The sequence below is a fragment of the Muntiacus reevesi genome, chromosome X (assembly GCF_963930625.1).
Source record: "Muntiacus reevesi chromosome X, mMunRee1.1, whole genome shotgun sequence".
Taxonomy (NCBI): domain Eukaryota; kingdom Metazoa; phylum Chordata; class Mammalia; order Artiodactyla; family Cervidae; genus Muntiacus; species Muntiacus reevesi.
This window is the reverse complement of record NC_089271.1, coordinates 51,883,118-51,898,886: the sequence shown is the minus strand read 5'-3', so window position 1 is coordinate 51,898,886 and position 15,769 is coordinate 51,883,118. Positions and strand designations below refer to the sequence as shown.

The following is a 15,769-nucleotide window of genomic DNA, read 5'->3' as shown; positions in this document are numbered from 1 at the left end:
CATACTGACAACACCAAATGCCAGCAAGAAAATGGAGAAACTGGATCACCCATATATGCTGGTGGGAAAGCAAAATGGCACAGTCACTCTGGAAGCTTACATTCACATAAAAACTAGTGCATGTGGGGAGAGCAAGATGGCGGAGTAGGTGGACATGGAGTATATCTCTATCCACGGATACATCAGGAATACACCTTCAGACACAGAAGTGCATGCAGAACACCAGCTGAGAGCAGACAGGAGGACCTGACCAGTGGAAAAGAATATATAGACCTACGCAAAACTCGGTAGGACGAAGGAACTAGGGGAAAAAACAGGAGTATGAGTAGGACTGGACCTGCCCTCGGTGGGTGAGGGAACTGAAGCAGGGGTCTGATCCCCACACTGGGGCAATTGATTGAGTCAGAGGAGAAACATTTAAGGCTGAGAGTGAAATAGCTGATCTGTGGCAGCCTAAATGGAATGAGAATCAGACAGTCCTTCCTGCAGCCATACATACCCCAGACTATGAAGTGGCTGGGAGCTGGAGTTTAGGGATTGTGGAGCAATCCCAGGGCGAGGGATGCTGTTGACTGCGGAGAGATGGATTGAGGGGATGTGAGGGAGGAGATGATGGTGGGAAATGCCTGTGGAGGAAAGCCAGGAAGCCATGGAAGCAAGGCGATATTGCTGAGTCACATGTAGGGGGTGGAGCCATCACCATAGCCTCTCTCGCCCCACACGCCAGCATTGGCAGCTGAACAATAGAGAGGCTGGCCCATCAAACACCTGACGCACTGAATATATAGAATATATAGAACATATAGAATATACATATATAGAATATGTATATACATATTCTATATACATACACATATATACATATATAGAATATACATATATAGAATATAATAGAATATATATACATATATAGAATATATGTATATTCTATATACAGACTAGGACCCCATCCTGGGTGCCCCTTTAAGTGCCTGACACACCGATCTACAGAGGAGAACCCCAGCCGGGGGGCCCCCTCTATTTGCCTGACATGCTGAGCAACAGAGAAGGATCCCAGGTAAGGAAACCCTCTAAGTGCCTGAATGGGTGGAGCTACGGTGAAAGATCCGAGCAGAAATAAATAAAAAAGAAATGAAAGAAACAGTAGTAATGATTAATAAAACTAAAAGCTGGTTCTTTGAGGAAGATAAACAAAATTGACAAACCTTTAGCCAGACTTATCAGGAAAAAAAGAGAGAAAATCAAATCAACAAACTTTGAAATGAAAAAGGAAAGGTTACAACAGACAATGGAGAAATACAAAGGATTATAAGAGACTATTATTAACAGCTATCTGGCAATAAGATGAATAACCTGGAAGAAATGGACAGATTCTTAGAAAAGTTCAGTCTTCCAAGACTGAACCAGGAAGAAATAGAAATTATGAAGAACCCAATTACAAGCACTGATTGAAGCTGTGATAAAAAAATCTCCCAAAAAACGAAAGCCCAGGACCAGATGGCTTCACAGGAGAACTCTATCAAACATTTAGAGAAGGGCTAATGCCTATGCTTCTAAAACTCTTTCAAAAAATTGCAGAGGAAGGAACACTTTCAAACTCATTCTACGAGGTCACCATCACCCTGATACCAGAACCAGACAAAGACAATACAAAAAAGAAAACTACAGGCCAATATCACTGATGAACATGGATGCAAAAATCCTCAACAAAATTTTAGCAAACAGAATTCAGCAGCACATCAAAAAGCTCATACACCACAATCAAGTTGGGTTTATTCCAGGAATACAAGGATTCTTTAATATATGCTAATCAATCAATGTGATACACCATATTAACAAATTGAAAGATAAAAACCATATGATCATTTCAATAGATGCAGAAAAAGCCTTTGAAAAAATTCAGCACCCATTTATGATTAAAACTCTTCAAAAAAATGGGCATAGAAGGAACCTACCTCAACATAGTAAAGACCATATATGATAAGCCTACAGCAAACATTATTCTCAATGGTGAAAAACTGAAAGCATTCCCCATAAGATCAGGAACAAGACAAGGGTGTCCACTTTCACCACTGTTATTCAACATAGTTCTGGAAGTCCTAGCTACAGTAGTCAGAGAAGAAAAAGAAATAAAAGGAATCCAGATTGGAAAGAAGTAAAGCTCTCACTGTTTGCAGATGACATCATACTGTACATAGGAAACCCTAAAGATAGTATCAGAAAATTACTAGAGCTAATCAGTGAATTCAGCAAAGTTGCAGGATACAAAATCAATACACAGAAATCACTTGCCTTTCTATATACTAACAATGAAAAATCAGAAAGAGAAATTAAGGAATCACTCCCATTCACCATTGCAACAAAAATAATTAAATATCTAGGAATAAACTTACCTAAGGAGACAAAAGAACTGTACACAGAAAATTATAAGACACTGATGAAAGAAATCAAAGATGACATAAACAGATGGAGAGATAGTCCATGTTCCTGGGTAGAAAGAATCAATATTGTGAAAATGACTATACTACCAAATGTGATCTATGGATTCAATGCAATCCTTATCAGATTACTAATGGCATTTTTCACAGAACTAGCGAAAAAATTTCACAGTTCATATGGAAACACAAAAGACTCTGAATAGCCAAAGCAGTCTTGAGAAAGAAGAATGGAGCTGGAGGAATCAAGCTTCCTGACTTCAGGTTATACTACAAAGCTACAGTCATCAAGACAGTATGGTACTGGCAAAAACACAGAAATATAGACCAATGGCACAAGATAGAAAGCCCAGAAATAAACCCATGCACCTATGGGTACCTTATTTTTGACAAAGAAGGCAAGAATATACAATAGGGCAAAGACAGCCTCTTCAATAAATGGTGCTGGAAAACTGGACAGCTATGTGTAAAAGAATGAAATTAGAATGCTTCTCTAAAAAAATAATAAAAAAAATAAAATAAAAAAATAAAATTAAAAAATTAAAAATAAAAATAAAAAAATAAAATTAAAAATAAAATAAAATAAAAAGAATGCTTCCTAACACCATACACAAAGATAAACTCAAAATGGATTAAAGACCTAAATGTGAAACCAGAAACTATAAAACTCTTAGAGGAAAACATAGGCAGAACACTCGATGACATAAATCAAAGCAAGGTTCTCTATGATCCAAATCCTAAAGTAACGGATATAAAAACAAAAGTAAACAAGTGGGGCCTGACTAAACTTAAAAGTTTTTGCATAGCAAAGGAAACTATAAGCAAGGTGAAAAGACAACCCTCAGGATGGGAAAAAATAATAGCAAAGGAAACAACTGACAAAGGATTAATTTCCAAAATATACAAGAAGCTCATACAACTCAATACCAGCACTTTTAAAAACAGCTAGAACATGGAAGCAACCTAGATGTCCATCGACAGATGAATGGATAAAGTAGTTGTGGTACATATACACAATGAATATTACTCGGCCAAAAAAAGGAACGCATTTGAGTCAGTTCTGATGAGGTGGATGAACATAGAACCTATTATACAGAGTGAAGTGAGTCAGAAAGAGAAAGATAAATATTGTATACTAATGCACATATATGGAATCTAGAAAAATGGTACTGAAGAATTTATTTACAGGGAAGCAACGGAGAAAGAGACATAGAGAATAGACTTATGGATATGGGGAGAGGGGAGGAGAGGGAAAGATGTATGGAAAGAATAACACGGAAACTTCCACTACCATATGTAAAATAAATAGCCAATAGGAATTTGATGTATGGCTCAGGAAACTCAAACAGGGGTTCTATATCAACCTAGAGGGGTGGGATGGGGAGGGAGATGGGAGGGAGGTTCAAAACGGATGGGATATATATATATATATATAGATAGATAGATAGATAGATAGATATAGATATAGATATATACCTACGGCTGATTCATGTTGAGGTTTGACAGAAAAGAACAAAATTCTGTAAAGCTATTATCATTCAACAACAACAACAACAAAAAACCTAAGGTGAAAAAAAAAAACTCTAGTGCATGAATGTTTATAGCAACTCTAAGCATAATTTTCCAAAGCTTGAAACAATCCAAATATCCACAAATATATAAATGGATAAAAAAGTATGGTGCATCCTTATAATGGAATATTAATCCAATATTATTGATGCACAGCACGACTTGAAGAAATCTCAGTGTCATCATGTTGAATGAAAGAAACCTGTCTGAAAAGGTTATACTTCCTGACTGAAAAGGCAAAACTCAAGTGATGGGAAGAGATCAGTGATTTATAGCAGTTGGGATTTTTTTTTTCTTTTGGCTACACTGTGTGGCATGTGGGATCTTAGTTCCCCAGCCTGGGATTGAACTTGTGCCCTCGGCATTGGAAGGGTAGACTCTTAACCACTGGACGACCACGGAAGTCCTTACAGAGGGTTGGGGTGAGGGTAGGGTGTATCTAGAAAGGGATAGTATGAAGGAGTTGTGGGAGCTGATGGAAATATTTTTTATCCTGATTGGTATAGAGCTCACAAAGATATGTAGTAAAATTCATAGACCTGTACATTAAAAGGATAAAAGTCCATTTTGTCATATAATTAAAACAAAACAAAAGACACAACCCTTGTTCTGAAGAGTACATAGATCAGTCAGAGAGCTGGAGTTCTAGCCATGTCCTACACTGTATAACACAGAAGTCACTGACAGTGCAGTGAGAGCACAGAGCAAGGAGATTATCACTTGAGGGGGTAGAAATCAAAGAAGGTCACCAGAGAAATGACACTTCTTTGATTATCAGGCAGCTGTTGAATATATTTTCATGTGTATTTTGACCACTTATGGTGTTTTAAAAAATAATTTATCTTTGCTGATTAAAAATTTTGAATGTTCTTTTTTCAGTTTATAAGAATTCTTCATGTATCAATGATATTAACTCTTTGACTTTTATTTCTGTGTATTTTCCCATTTACTTCCCTTTATTCATGTGTTATAAGTTTTGTGATAAACACAATTTTATTTTTGAGCAAGGAGAAGAGTAGATGCTTTTATTGATCTTGAACCCCTTATGGACCTTCATGTTGGGCAACCTGAAGGATGGGTGGACCACCCCAGGTCCTCTTGTTCACCCCATCTCTCCTCCAATGCTCATTCCATCCACCTCCTTCTCTGACTGTCTCCCACTGGCATTAGCGATAGAGGAGTGCCCCACATCCATCCTTTTAGTGATGCTGGGGCCCCCTCACCACAGGATTCCTTATCACTTTGATAAATGAAGGAACCCCTGCCCCTCTCAAGGGATGTAGTCACCCTGTGGGTTTTCTGGGGGGTTTCTAGTTCACATCATTGCTCCACTCCAGCACACCCACTTCATTGACCCTTCTTCTGCCATCTGCTCCAGCAGTCCTGCATTTCTAGTTCATGTAACATAAGGCTTTCTCCAGCCTTCACAGATGGCAGTGAAACTTCAAAGGGGTAAGGATCTAAAGAAAATCCTAAAAAGGTTTTTTTTTAAAAAAGGACAGATTAAATTCATGAGAATAGGATCAAAGTGATGTTTCATTTCTCATTCAATTGGATGGTAAGATAAGAGCTATTTGTTCATTGTTTCTCCTCTGATGTATGCAGTCTCCAGAGCAGTGCCGGGCACCTAGTGGACACTCACTCAGTAAATAATTGTTATACAACTGATTGGAGTAGTAGCTTGAAAAATAGTTTTAATCTAGATCTATATCACAACTCAATTAACTAGCAGGACAAAATATAGTTATGATTGGACAAATAAGGATGTGATGATCAATGCCCACCAACCTGAGGTGGAAAATGTACCAAAGAATGTACTCTCAGCTAACAGGAAAATAATATGAGGAAGTAGTGGGATGCAAGGGTCACAAAGTGAGCAAAGAAATTGGTATAGAATGCTGGTGTAGATAAACAAACACTATCAAAAAACATAACAGTAAGGACTTCCTTAGTGGTACAGGGATTAAGACTCCAAGCTCCCAATGCAGGGGGCCCAGGCTTGATCCCTGGTCAGGGAACTAGATCCCACATGCCACAACTAAAGATCCTGCATGTTGCAACCAAGACCCAGTGCAGACAAAAAAAATTTAATATTTTTAAAGTGTTTAAACAAAGTTCAGTTCAGTCGCTCAGTTATGTCTGACTCTTGGTGGCTCCATGGACTATAGCACGCCAGGCTTCCCTGTCCATCATCAACTCCCGGAGTTTGCTCAGACTCATGTCCATTGAGTCGATGATGCCAAAGGTAACAAAAGGTAACAGTAATTATACACTTTACATTTCTGATAACTTTTGATAACAAGCTAGACATTAAATTACCAAAAATATTAACAGGAGAGGTTGGAAGAAGAATGTCCTGTGATGTTGTTTTGGTTAAATTGATTCTTTGGGCTTTTAAAAAGCAGACAATAGAGATATTGATTAATTCTAGCCATTGGTAGAAAAAAGTAGGCTTTAGTTTGCTAAGAATTCTATATAAACATTAAAGTAATAGGAATAGAAAATACAACTTCCAAGTCACTGAGGAAAAAAAAAAAGAATGAAAACCCCTAAATCAATCCAAGAAGTGAAACAAATGTTCATATATATTGATATTTTGTTATAAAAATATCTATATCCATATATGGGTAGATCAGGGCTTCCTGGTGGCTCAGTGGTAAAGAACCCAGCTACCAATGCAGAAGACGAAGGAGACAGGGGTTTGACCCCTGAGTTGGGAAGATCCCCTGGAGGAGGGCATGGCAACCCACTCCAGTATTCTTGCCTGGGGAATCCCATGGACTGAGGAGCCTGGCGACTGTCCATAGGGTTGCAAAGAGTTGGACACTACTGAAGCAACTTGGCCGGCACACATGTTAATTAAATAATGCCTAAAAGTTATTAGGCTTGAGGAATAGGATTGGCTTGTTTAGGCCTTTACTTTGGGGATAATTTTTGGAATTCAAACTTGTGAGTAATGATCATAATATGATTGGAGAAATAGTATATAAAACTGTAGAAAATCATTCCATTTTTATGAGATATTAATATTATTCATGCAGAAAATGAACACATCTAGAAATTTTAAATGTAATTTTATATGAGGGATAAAAGTAAATGACTTTTCCATGTATAATCAATGCTGAAAGCTCAGCTTCTCTGTATGTGAATGCATGCTAAATCACTTCCGTCATGTCCAACTCTTTGTGACCCCATGGACTGTAGCCTGCCAGGTTCCTTTGTCCTTGGATTCTCCAGGCAAGAATACTGGAGTGGATTGCCATGCCTTCTCCAGAAGATCTTCCCAACTCAGGGATCAAACCTGTGTCTCCTATGTCTCCTGCATGGCAGGTGCATTTTTTTACCACTAGCACTACCTGGGAAGCCCTCTCTTTACACTGGTGCCAAATCAAATCTCTGAGACAGAGTTTGGGGTCAGGAGAAGTAGAAAAGAATAGCTTTATTGCTTTGCAAGGCAAAGGGGGTCACAGTGGGCTAATGTCCTCAAAACTGTGTGTCCCAACTTAGGGAAGATAGTGAGAAGTTTTATAGTAATCATTCAAGAGGGCATGGTCAGTCATTGTATGTTATGTATAATATATTACATATTATGTATTACATGTTATATATTATATATGTGCATAGTTGCTCAGTTGTGTCTGATTCTTTGCGACCCCATAGACTTTAGCCCACCAGGCTCCTCTGTCCATGAGGATTCTCTAGGCAAGAATACTGGAGTGGTTTGCCATGCCCTCCTCCAGGGAATCTTCCCAACACAGGGATGGAACCCAGGTATCCCTTATTGCAGGCAGATTCTTTATTGTCTGAGCCACCAGGTAAGCCCATATTATATATTACATAATATTATATACAATATAATATATATTATGTAAATCATATTATATATTATATAACATATATTTTATACCATATATCATTTATTATTATTATATATTATGGGCTTCCTGGGAGCGCAGATGGTAAAGAATCTGCCTGCAGTGCAGGAGACCCAGGTTTGATCCCTGGGCCTGGAAGATCCTCTGGAGAAGGGAATGGCAACCCACTCCAAAGTTCCTGCCTCGAGAATTCCATGGACAGAAGAGCTTGGTGGGGTACAGTCTATGGGGTTGCAAAGTGTCAGACATGACTGAGCAACTAACACATACATACACATTATATATTATATTATATATCATTAGATATAATTGATTATATACAATAGGTACAGTCCTAAATTATGCAAATCAAGCTGATAATGTTGGATATAGTGCTAGAAAGTTAGGTTGAGATTTGAAATATTTATTTTATGTTTCTATATTTTTGAATTTTTCACTATAATTTTCACATTTTAATTTAAAAATTGTAATATATGCATCCAGAATTTATCATTACTGGAAAACTGCATATTATATAGCAATGCATACAGAAATTAAAAAGTACAATTCAAAATAATATGTACAAATGAATGCAATTTTATAAAATTATATTTATGTAGGGCTTCCCTGGTGGCTCAGTGGTAAAGAATCCGCCTGCTGACATAGGAGACATGGATTCAATCCCTGATCCTGGAAGATCCCTCAAGCCACCAAGCAGCTAAGCCCTTGTGCCACAGCTATTGAGCCTGTGCTCTAGAGGCCGGGAGTCACAACTACTGAGCCTGTATGCTGCAATTACTGAAAGCTCACATTCCCTAGAGCCTGTGCTTCACAACAAGAGAAGCCACCACAATGAGAAGCCTGGGCATTGCCACTAGAGAGTATCCCCACTCACTGCAACTAGAGAAAAGCCTGTGTAGCAAGGAAAATCCAGCACAGTCAAAAATAAATGAATAAATAATTTTTAAAAATATACTTATATAAATACAAACATGGAAATTTAGAAATACATAAACATGTGAAGTACAGAAATGAGGAACTATTTCTAGGATGTTGGATTTGTTTGTCATTTATTTCTACAACGTAGTTCCTTCTTTTCAGGAAAACTTGCAAGCTGAGTGGATGACCTAAGGATAAATGAAAACATCACTTCTGGAGTGAAAGTAAAAGAAATAGGAAGCAATGGAAGGTATTCAATGGGATGTGAAAGGGCTCCCATTCCAATATAAATGAGAAAACCTCAAGACTAAGCTGAACCCCCTCCACTAAAGTGCATGCATGCACACTTTCTCTCTGTGAGCACTGTATGGTGTGCACTGATGAAATGATGGGGAACATCTTACCAGGCCATGGAGGACTTGCCCCAAATAGCTATTTCCCACTTAGTTGTTGTTGTTTAGTCGTTCAGTTGTGTCTGACTCTTTGTGACCCCGTGGACTGCAGCACACCAGGCTTCCCTATCCTTCACCATCTCTGGAGTTTGTTCAAACTCATGTCCATTGAGTCAGTGATGCCATCCAACCATCACATCCTCTGTCATCCCCTTCTCCTGCCTTCAATCTTTCCCACCATTAGGCTCTTTCCCAATGAGTTGGCCCTTCACATCAGGTGGCCACAAGTACTGAAGCTTCAGCTTCAGCATCATCAGTCCTTCCAGTGAATATTCAGGGTTGATTTCCTTTAGGATTGACTGGTTTGATCTCCTTGCTGTCCAAGGGACTCCCAAGAGTCTTCTCCATCACCACAGTTCAAAAGCATCAATTTTTATGTGCTCAGCCTTTTTTTATTGTGCAGCTCTCACATCCATACATGACCACTGGAAAAACCATAGCTTTGACAATACGGACCTTTGTATGCAAAGTGATGTCTCTGTTTTTTAATATGCTATCTAGGTTGGTTGTAGCTTTTCTTCCAAGGAGCAAGCATCTTTTAATTTCATGGCTGCAGTCACCATCTGCAGTGATTTTGGAGCCCAGAAAAATAAAGTCAGCCACTGTTTCGTTTCCCCAACTATTTGTCATGAAATGATGGAACCAGATGCCATGATCTTTGTTTTTTGAATGTTGAGCTTTAAGTCAGGTTTTATACTCTCCTCTTTCACCTTCATCAAGAGGCTCTTTAATTCTTTTTGCTTTCTGCCATAAGGATGGTGTCATCTGCATATCTAAGGTCATTGGTGTTTCTCCAGGGAATCTTGATTCCAGCTTGTGCTTCATTCATCCCTGCATTCTGCATGATGTACTCTGCATATAAATTAAATAAGCAGGGTGATAATATACAGCCTTGACGTACGTCTTTTCCAAACTTGAACCAGTCAGTTATTCCACGTCTAGTTCTAACTGCTGCTTCTTGACTTGCATACAGGTTTCTCAGGATGCAGGTAAGGTGGTCTGGTATTGCCATCTCTTTAATAATTTTCCAGTTTGTTGTGATCTACACAGCCAAAGGCTTTAGCATAGTCAATGAAGCAGAAGTAGATGTTTTTCTGGAATTCCCTTGCTTTTTCTATGATCCATCGGATGTTGGCAATTTGATCTCTTGTTCCTCTGCCTTTTCTAAATCCAGCTTGTACATCTGGAAGTTCTAGGTTCACATACTGTTTCCACTCAGTACACCTGGCCTAGTGCACTGGTTCTCATTCAATGTGGGCCTGGGGTAGGATCTGGGAATTTATTTCTAACACGTCCCCAGTGATGTGGCTGCATCCTCACTTTGAGACCCTGCGGCCTCATGCTTGGGTTGGCAAACAGAAGAGGACACCCAGAGCCTGGCAAGCTTGTGAGACCTGCAACCTCAGGGCTTGGCGGCTAGGACCCTCCTCCATGCCTTTAGCCTCCAGCATTTCTTGACAATTTGGGAAAATTGCGGGGATCTAACGTAGGGTTAACTCGTATCAATTTACAAAGACTAGGTCGAGTAGAAATGAAATTCTAGAAGATGTCTCATCAGACTTTGCAGCTTAGACTTCAGATTTATTTCAGATTCATCAAAGGAGAAAGACTGGCAGTACTGCCGAAGTGAGCGGGTTTTCCGCAAACACTGCAGCAAGCAGCTTCCTTCCCAATCACCAAAGGGCTCTGCTGCGTTTTTTTTGGACATGAAAGGCAGGCGAAGAGACAGTGTAGATGGGGGTGGGGGTGAGGAATTAAGAGTTTCTTGGCATTTCTGGAGCAACATTGCCACCATGAGGAAAATGCAACAAAGCCTCAAGCCATGTGAACAAACAAAAGGAGGCTGTTGTTCAGTTGCTCAGTTGTGTCCGACTCTTTGCAATCCCATGGATTGTGACACACCAGGTTTCCCTGTCCTTCACTATCTCCTGGAGTCTGCTCAAACTCATGTCCATTGTGTCGATGATGCCATCCAATCATCTCATCCTCTGTTGCCCCCTTCTCCTCTTACCCTCAGTATTTCTACAATACCAGAAAGAAAGGAATGCTTTGGTGGAACAGAAAATCCAGAAGTCATGAATGACTGACTCAGAAGCCAAATTGAAGATGATCCCAATGATTTGTCGATGGGACAATCTGAGCATGAACAAGGTTGCAATGGTTTGAAATACATGAAATATAAACCTGGGTTTTGTTTTGTTTTGTTTTTTCCCCTGCATCATGTGGTCAGTGGGATATGTTTTTCCACTAGGGGAACCTGTTGTCCCTGCAGTGATAGTATTGAGTCTTAATCCCTGGACCACCAGGGAAGTCTTGGGAAACAGCTCTTTATGTTGGAAACTGATAAATATAGGGAAAGAATCAAGTGTCAATTATTGATCCTGCTTTTCTTATACAAGCAAAGAGTTGGGGGATCTTTTTATAAATATATTTGGGCTAATAAGTGAAAGAATAAGAGAATCAAAATATTCTACTTTGTCATCCCCATGTAAATAAATGGATCCAGTCACTGCCCATTAATGACTTCTGACATCATAAAAAGAGACAACCAACAGTATGTGCCTAATTATGGGGGCGCAAAGCATCCACACTGACAAACCTAAACAGTGTGTTGAAAAGCAGAGACATTACTCCACCGACAAAGTTCCATATTGTCAAGACTATGGTCTTCCCAGTGGTCACATACAGTTGTGAGAGCTGGACCTTAAGGAAGGCCAAATGCCAAAGAACTGATGCCTTCGAACTGTGATGCTGGAAAAGACTCCTGAGAGTTCCTTGGACGGCAAAATCAAATCAGTCCATCTTAAGGGATATCAACCCTGAATATTCGTTGGAAGGACTGATGCTGAAGCTGAAGTTCCAATACTTTGGCCACCTGATTCGAACATCTGTGGTCATCTGATACCAACAGCTGACTCATTGGAAAAGTCCCTGATGCTAGGAAAGATTGAGGGCAGAAGGAGAAGAGGGCGTCAGAAGGTGAGATGGCTGGATGGCATCACCGATGCAATGGACTTGAACTTAAGCAAACTTCGGGAGATGGTGAGGGACAGGGAGGCCTGGCATGCTGTAGTCCATGGGGTGGAAAAGAGCTGAACACGACTGGATGACTGAACAACAACAACAATAAAGCACCCATATGAAGCCATCCTGAATATATATAAAAAAATCAGGGTAATGTGAAGGCTGAATGGATATTTGAAACTATTTAGGATTTCTTATTATTTTTTTAGATGAGGAAATGGTATTGAGGTTAGATTTTCAAAAAGAGTCCTTATCTTTCAGATACACATACTGACCTATTGTACATTAAAAAATATGATGTCTGAGATTTGCTTCAAAATAATCTGAAGGGTACATAGTGGATGGGATATACAGATGATTGGCCATGAGCTTATGAATTTTGGAGCTAGATGGTGGTACAGAATGTTCATCTTGCTGTTCTCTAGACTTTTGTGTAAGTTTCTAATATGCCCTAATACAAAGTAAAAATAAAATTATGGAAAGGCTGGAATTATGCCTTTTATAAGCACAGTGCCCTTAATTCAGATCTAGCTTTGAATACACTCTTAGCACATATTCTATTTATATAATTTGTATACCTACAGCTTGTATGAAATGGGACTTAATAAAGTTTTAGATGGCCTAGTTTCATACAATCCTGAGTCATTTCACAATTTATGAGTCATTTCCCAAATCCACGACACCTACTTCCTGTTAAGGAAGTAGCAGTTCAATCCATGTTTAGCATTTCTTTTTTCTGGTAAACACATGCATGAATTCATGTGGTACTGCATTTTATATGTATTTAATACATGGAATTATTGTATGTACATGAGGTCTAGTAAATACAGTCAGAGGGTCTCAACTTGCCCTGATCCATTTCATAGTGAATTTCATGTCTGAAATCCTTGTTTCTGCCACTTGTGAGAAATGAAGCTTCTCTCAATCAGCAGTGTTAGCTGTTAGTGTTACTTAAAACCCTGCAATGACTCCCCACTAAATAAAGGACACATTCTGTCCTTTAACAGTAGGGATGCCTTCTTCTCTTACATCTACTTCTGGTTTTGTCAGCTGTGGCCAAGCTGGAAGGAAGGTACTCAACACGCAGTGAAGGAGTCATTGTAACCTGGACCACAGCACCGAATGGGGCCCACTTCTTCCCAGGGAACAATGTGATTGACAGCCATTTCAAGTCTTCCAGAGCTGGGTTTGGAGCCTGTGCTGAAAAGATGTAGCACAGAAGGGGTGTGACTGCTGTCCTTAGGAAGGCCTGTTTGAAAACTTGTACATTGGTTAGTGTAAGAGACTGAATTGTGCCCCCACCCCAAATTCCTATGTTGCAGCCCTTCACCCAAAGTGATTGTATTTGGAGATAGGGCCTTTAAGGAGGTAATCAAGGTTAAATGAGGCCTTAAGGGTGGGGGTCTCACCACCTAATGAGGCCATAAGGGTGGTGTCCTTAGATGAAGAGGAAGTTCAGTTCTGTTCAGTTCAGTTGCTTAGTCGTGTCCGACTCTTTGCGACCCCATGAACCGCAGCATGCCAGGCCTCCCTGTCCATCACCAACTCCCGGAGTTCACCCAAACCCATGTCCATTGTGTCAGAGATGCCATCCAACCATCTCATCCTCTGTCGTCCCCTTCTCCTCCCGCCCTCAATCTTTCCCAGCATCAGGGTCTTTTCCAATGAGTCAGCTCTCCGCGTCAGATGGCCAAAGTATTGGAGTTTCAGCTTCAACATCAGTCCCCCCAATGAACACCCAGGACTGATCTCCTTTAGGATGGACCAGTTGGATCTCCTTGCAGTCCAAGGGACTCTCAAGAGTCTTCTCCAACACCACAGTTCAAAAGCATCAATTCTTCGGCGCTCAGCTTTCTTTATAGCCCAACTCTCACATCCATACATGACTACTGGAATTCCCATTTTGTTGTGATCCACATAGTCAAAGGCTTTAGCATAGTCAGTGAAGCAGAAGTAAATGTTTTTTTCTGGAATTCCCTTGCTTTTTCTATGATCCACCAGATGTTGACAGTTTGATCTCTGGTTCCTCTGTCTTTTCTAAATCCAGCTTGTACACCTGTCACTTTACTGCTTGTATTGCTGCCAGCTCCTCAGACTCAGAATGCTTACTTTAGTCATCACTGTATTCTCAGTGCCTAGAAAAGAGTAGGGTCCCAGTGTCTGCTGAGTCATTGGTGGGGGTTGCTTAAAACAACAGAAATTTTGGGAATGCCCTGGCTGTCCAGTGGTTAGATACCCATGCTTTCACTGCCAAGGGCCCAAGTTCAATTCCTGGTTGGAAACTAAGACCTACAAGCCATGCAGTGCTGCCAAAAAAAAAGAAAAAAGAGAAAAAAACCCAGAAGTTATTTTATAGTTCTGGAAGTTAGAAGTCTGAAATCAAGGTATTGGTGGCAGGGCCATGTTCCCTCTGAAGGCCCCAGGGGAGGGACCTTTCTTGCCTCTTCCAGCTTCTGGTGGGTTGCCAGCAATCCTTGGTGGCCCATAGCTTGCAGACTTATCACTCTAATTTCTGTATCCATTGTCACATGGCATTCTCCCCATGTGTGTATTTCTGTGCCTCTTCTCATCAGGATGCCAGTGACTGTATTCAGGGCTTGCCCTAATCTAGGATGACCTCATCTTAACTCACATCTTAATTACACCTGCAGAGACTGATTTCCAAATAAGGTCACATTCACAGGTTAAGACTTGAATAAACTTGGGGGGGCAGGGGAACACAATTCAACCCACAACACCTTGTTTCAGCTATATCAGGATGCCTCATTGGTCAATGCTAATGATTACTGACAATAATTTCTAATTTTCCCTGAGTACTTGCCATATTGTGGGCACTGGGCTAAGTACTTAATGTGCATTATTGCATATGATTCTCTCCCTCCACCATAGACACTATTATTATACCCATTTAATTGATAAGGAAACTGAGGCCTGGTGAGGTGAAGCAACTTGTCAAGTTTCTCATTCAGTTAGTGGTACATTATAATTTCCAAAATTATGGAAATTATACAGGTGGTAGACTATAATTTTAAAAATTATGAAAATCATACAGATTTCTCCAGACCACCTTACCTCTCTCCTGAGAAACCTGTGTGTAGGTCAAGTAGCAACAGTTAGAACTGGACATGGACTGGTTCAAAATTGAGAAAGGAATACATCAAGGCTGTATATTATCACTCTGCTTATTTAACTTATGTGTAGAGTACATCATGCAAAATGCTGGGCTGGATGAAGCACGAGCTGGAATCAAGATTGCCTGGAGAAATATCAATAACCTAAGATATGCAGATGACACTACCCTTATGGCAGATAGCGAAGAGGAACTAAAGAGCCTCTTGATGAAAGTGAAAGACGAGAGTGAAAAACCTGGCTTAAAACTCAACATTCAAAAAACTAAGATCATGGCATCCAGCCCCATCCCCTCATGGCAAATAGATGGGGAAACAATGGAAACAGTGACAGACTTGAATTTATTGGGCTCCAAAATCACTGCAGA

General features: G+C 40.0%; 1 long non-coding RNA gene across 3 annotated transcripts in view; it reads left to right on the top strand.

Moving 5' to 3' along the window:
- Positions 1 to 15,769, top strand: part of LOC136154802 (uncharacterized) — a 184,444-nt gene that overhangs the window by 164,305 nt on the left and 4,370 nt on the right. For all 3 annotated transcript variants that reach the window (XR_010660516.1, XR_010660518.1, XR_010660517.1), the window contains one exon: positions 8,960 to 9,047. This is a non-coding gene — a long non-coding RNA (uncharacterized lncRNA). The remainder of the gene's footprint in view (positions 1 to 8,959; positions 9,048 to 15,769) is intronic.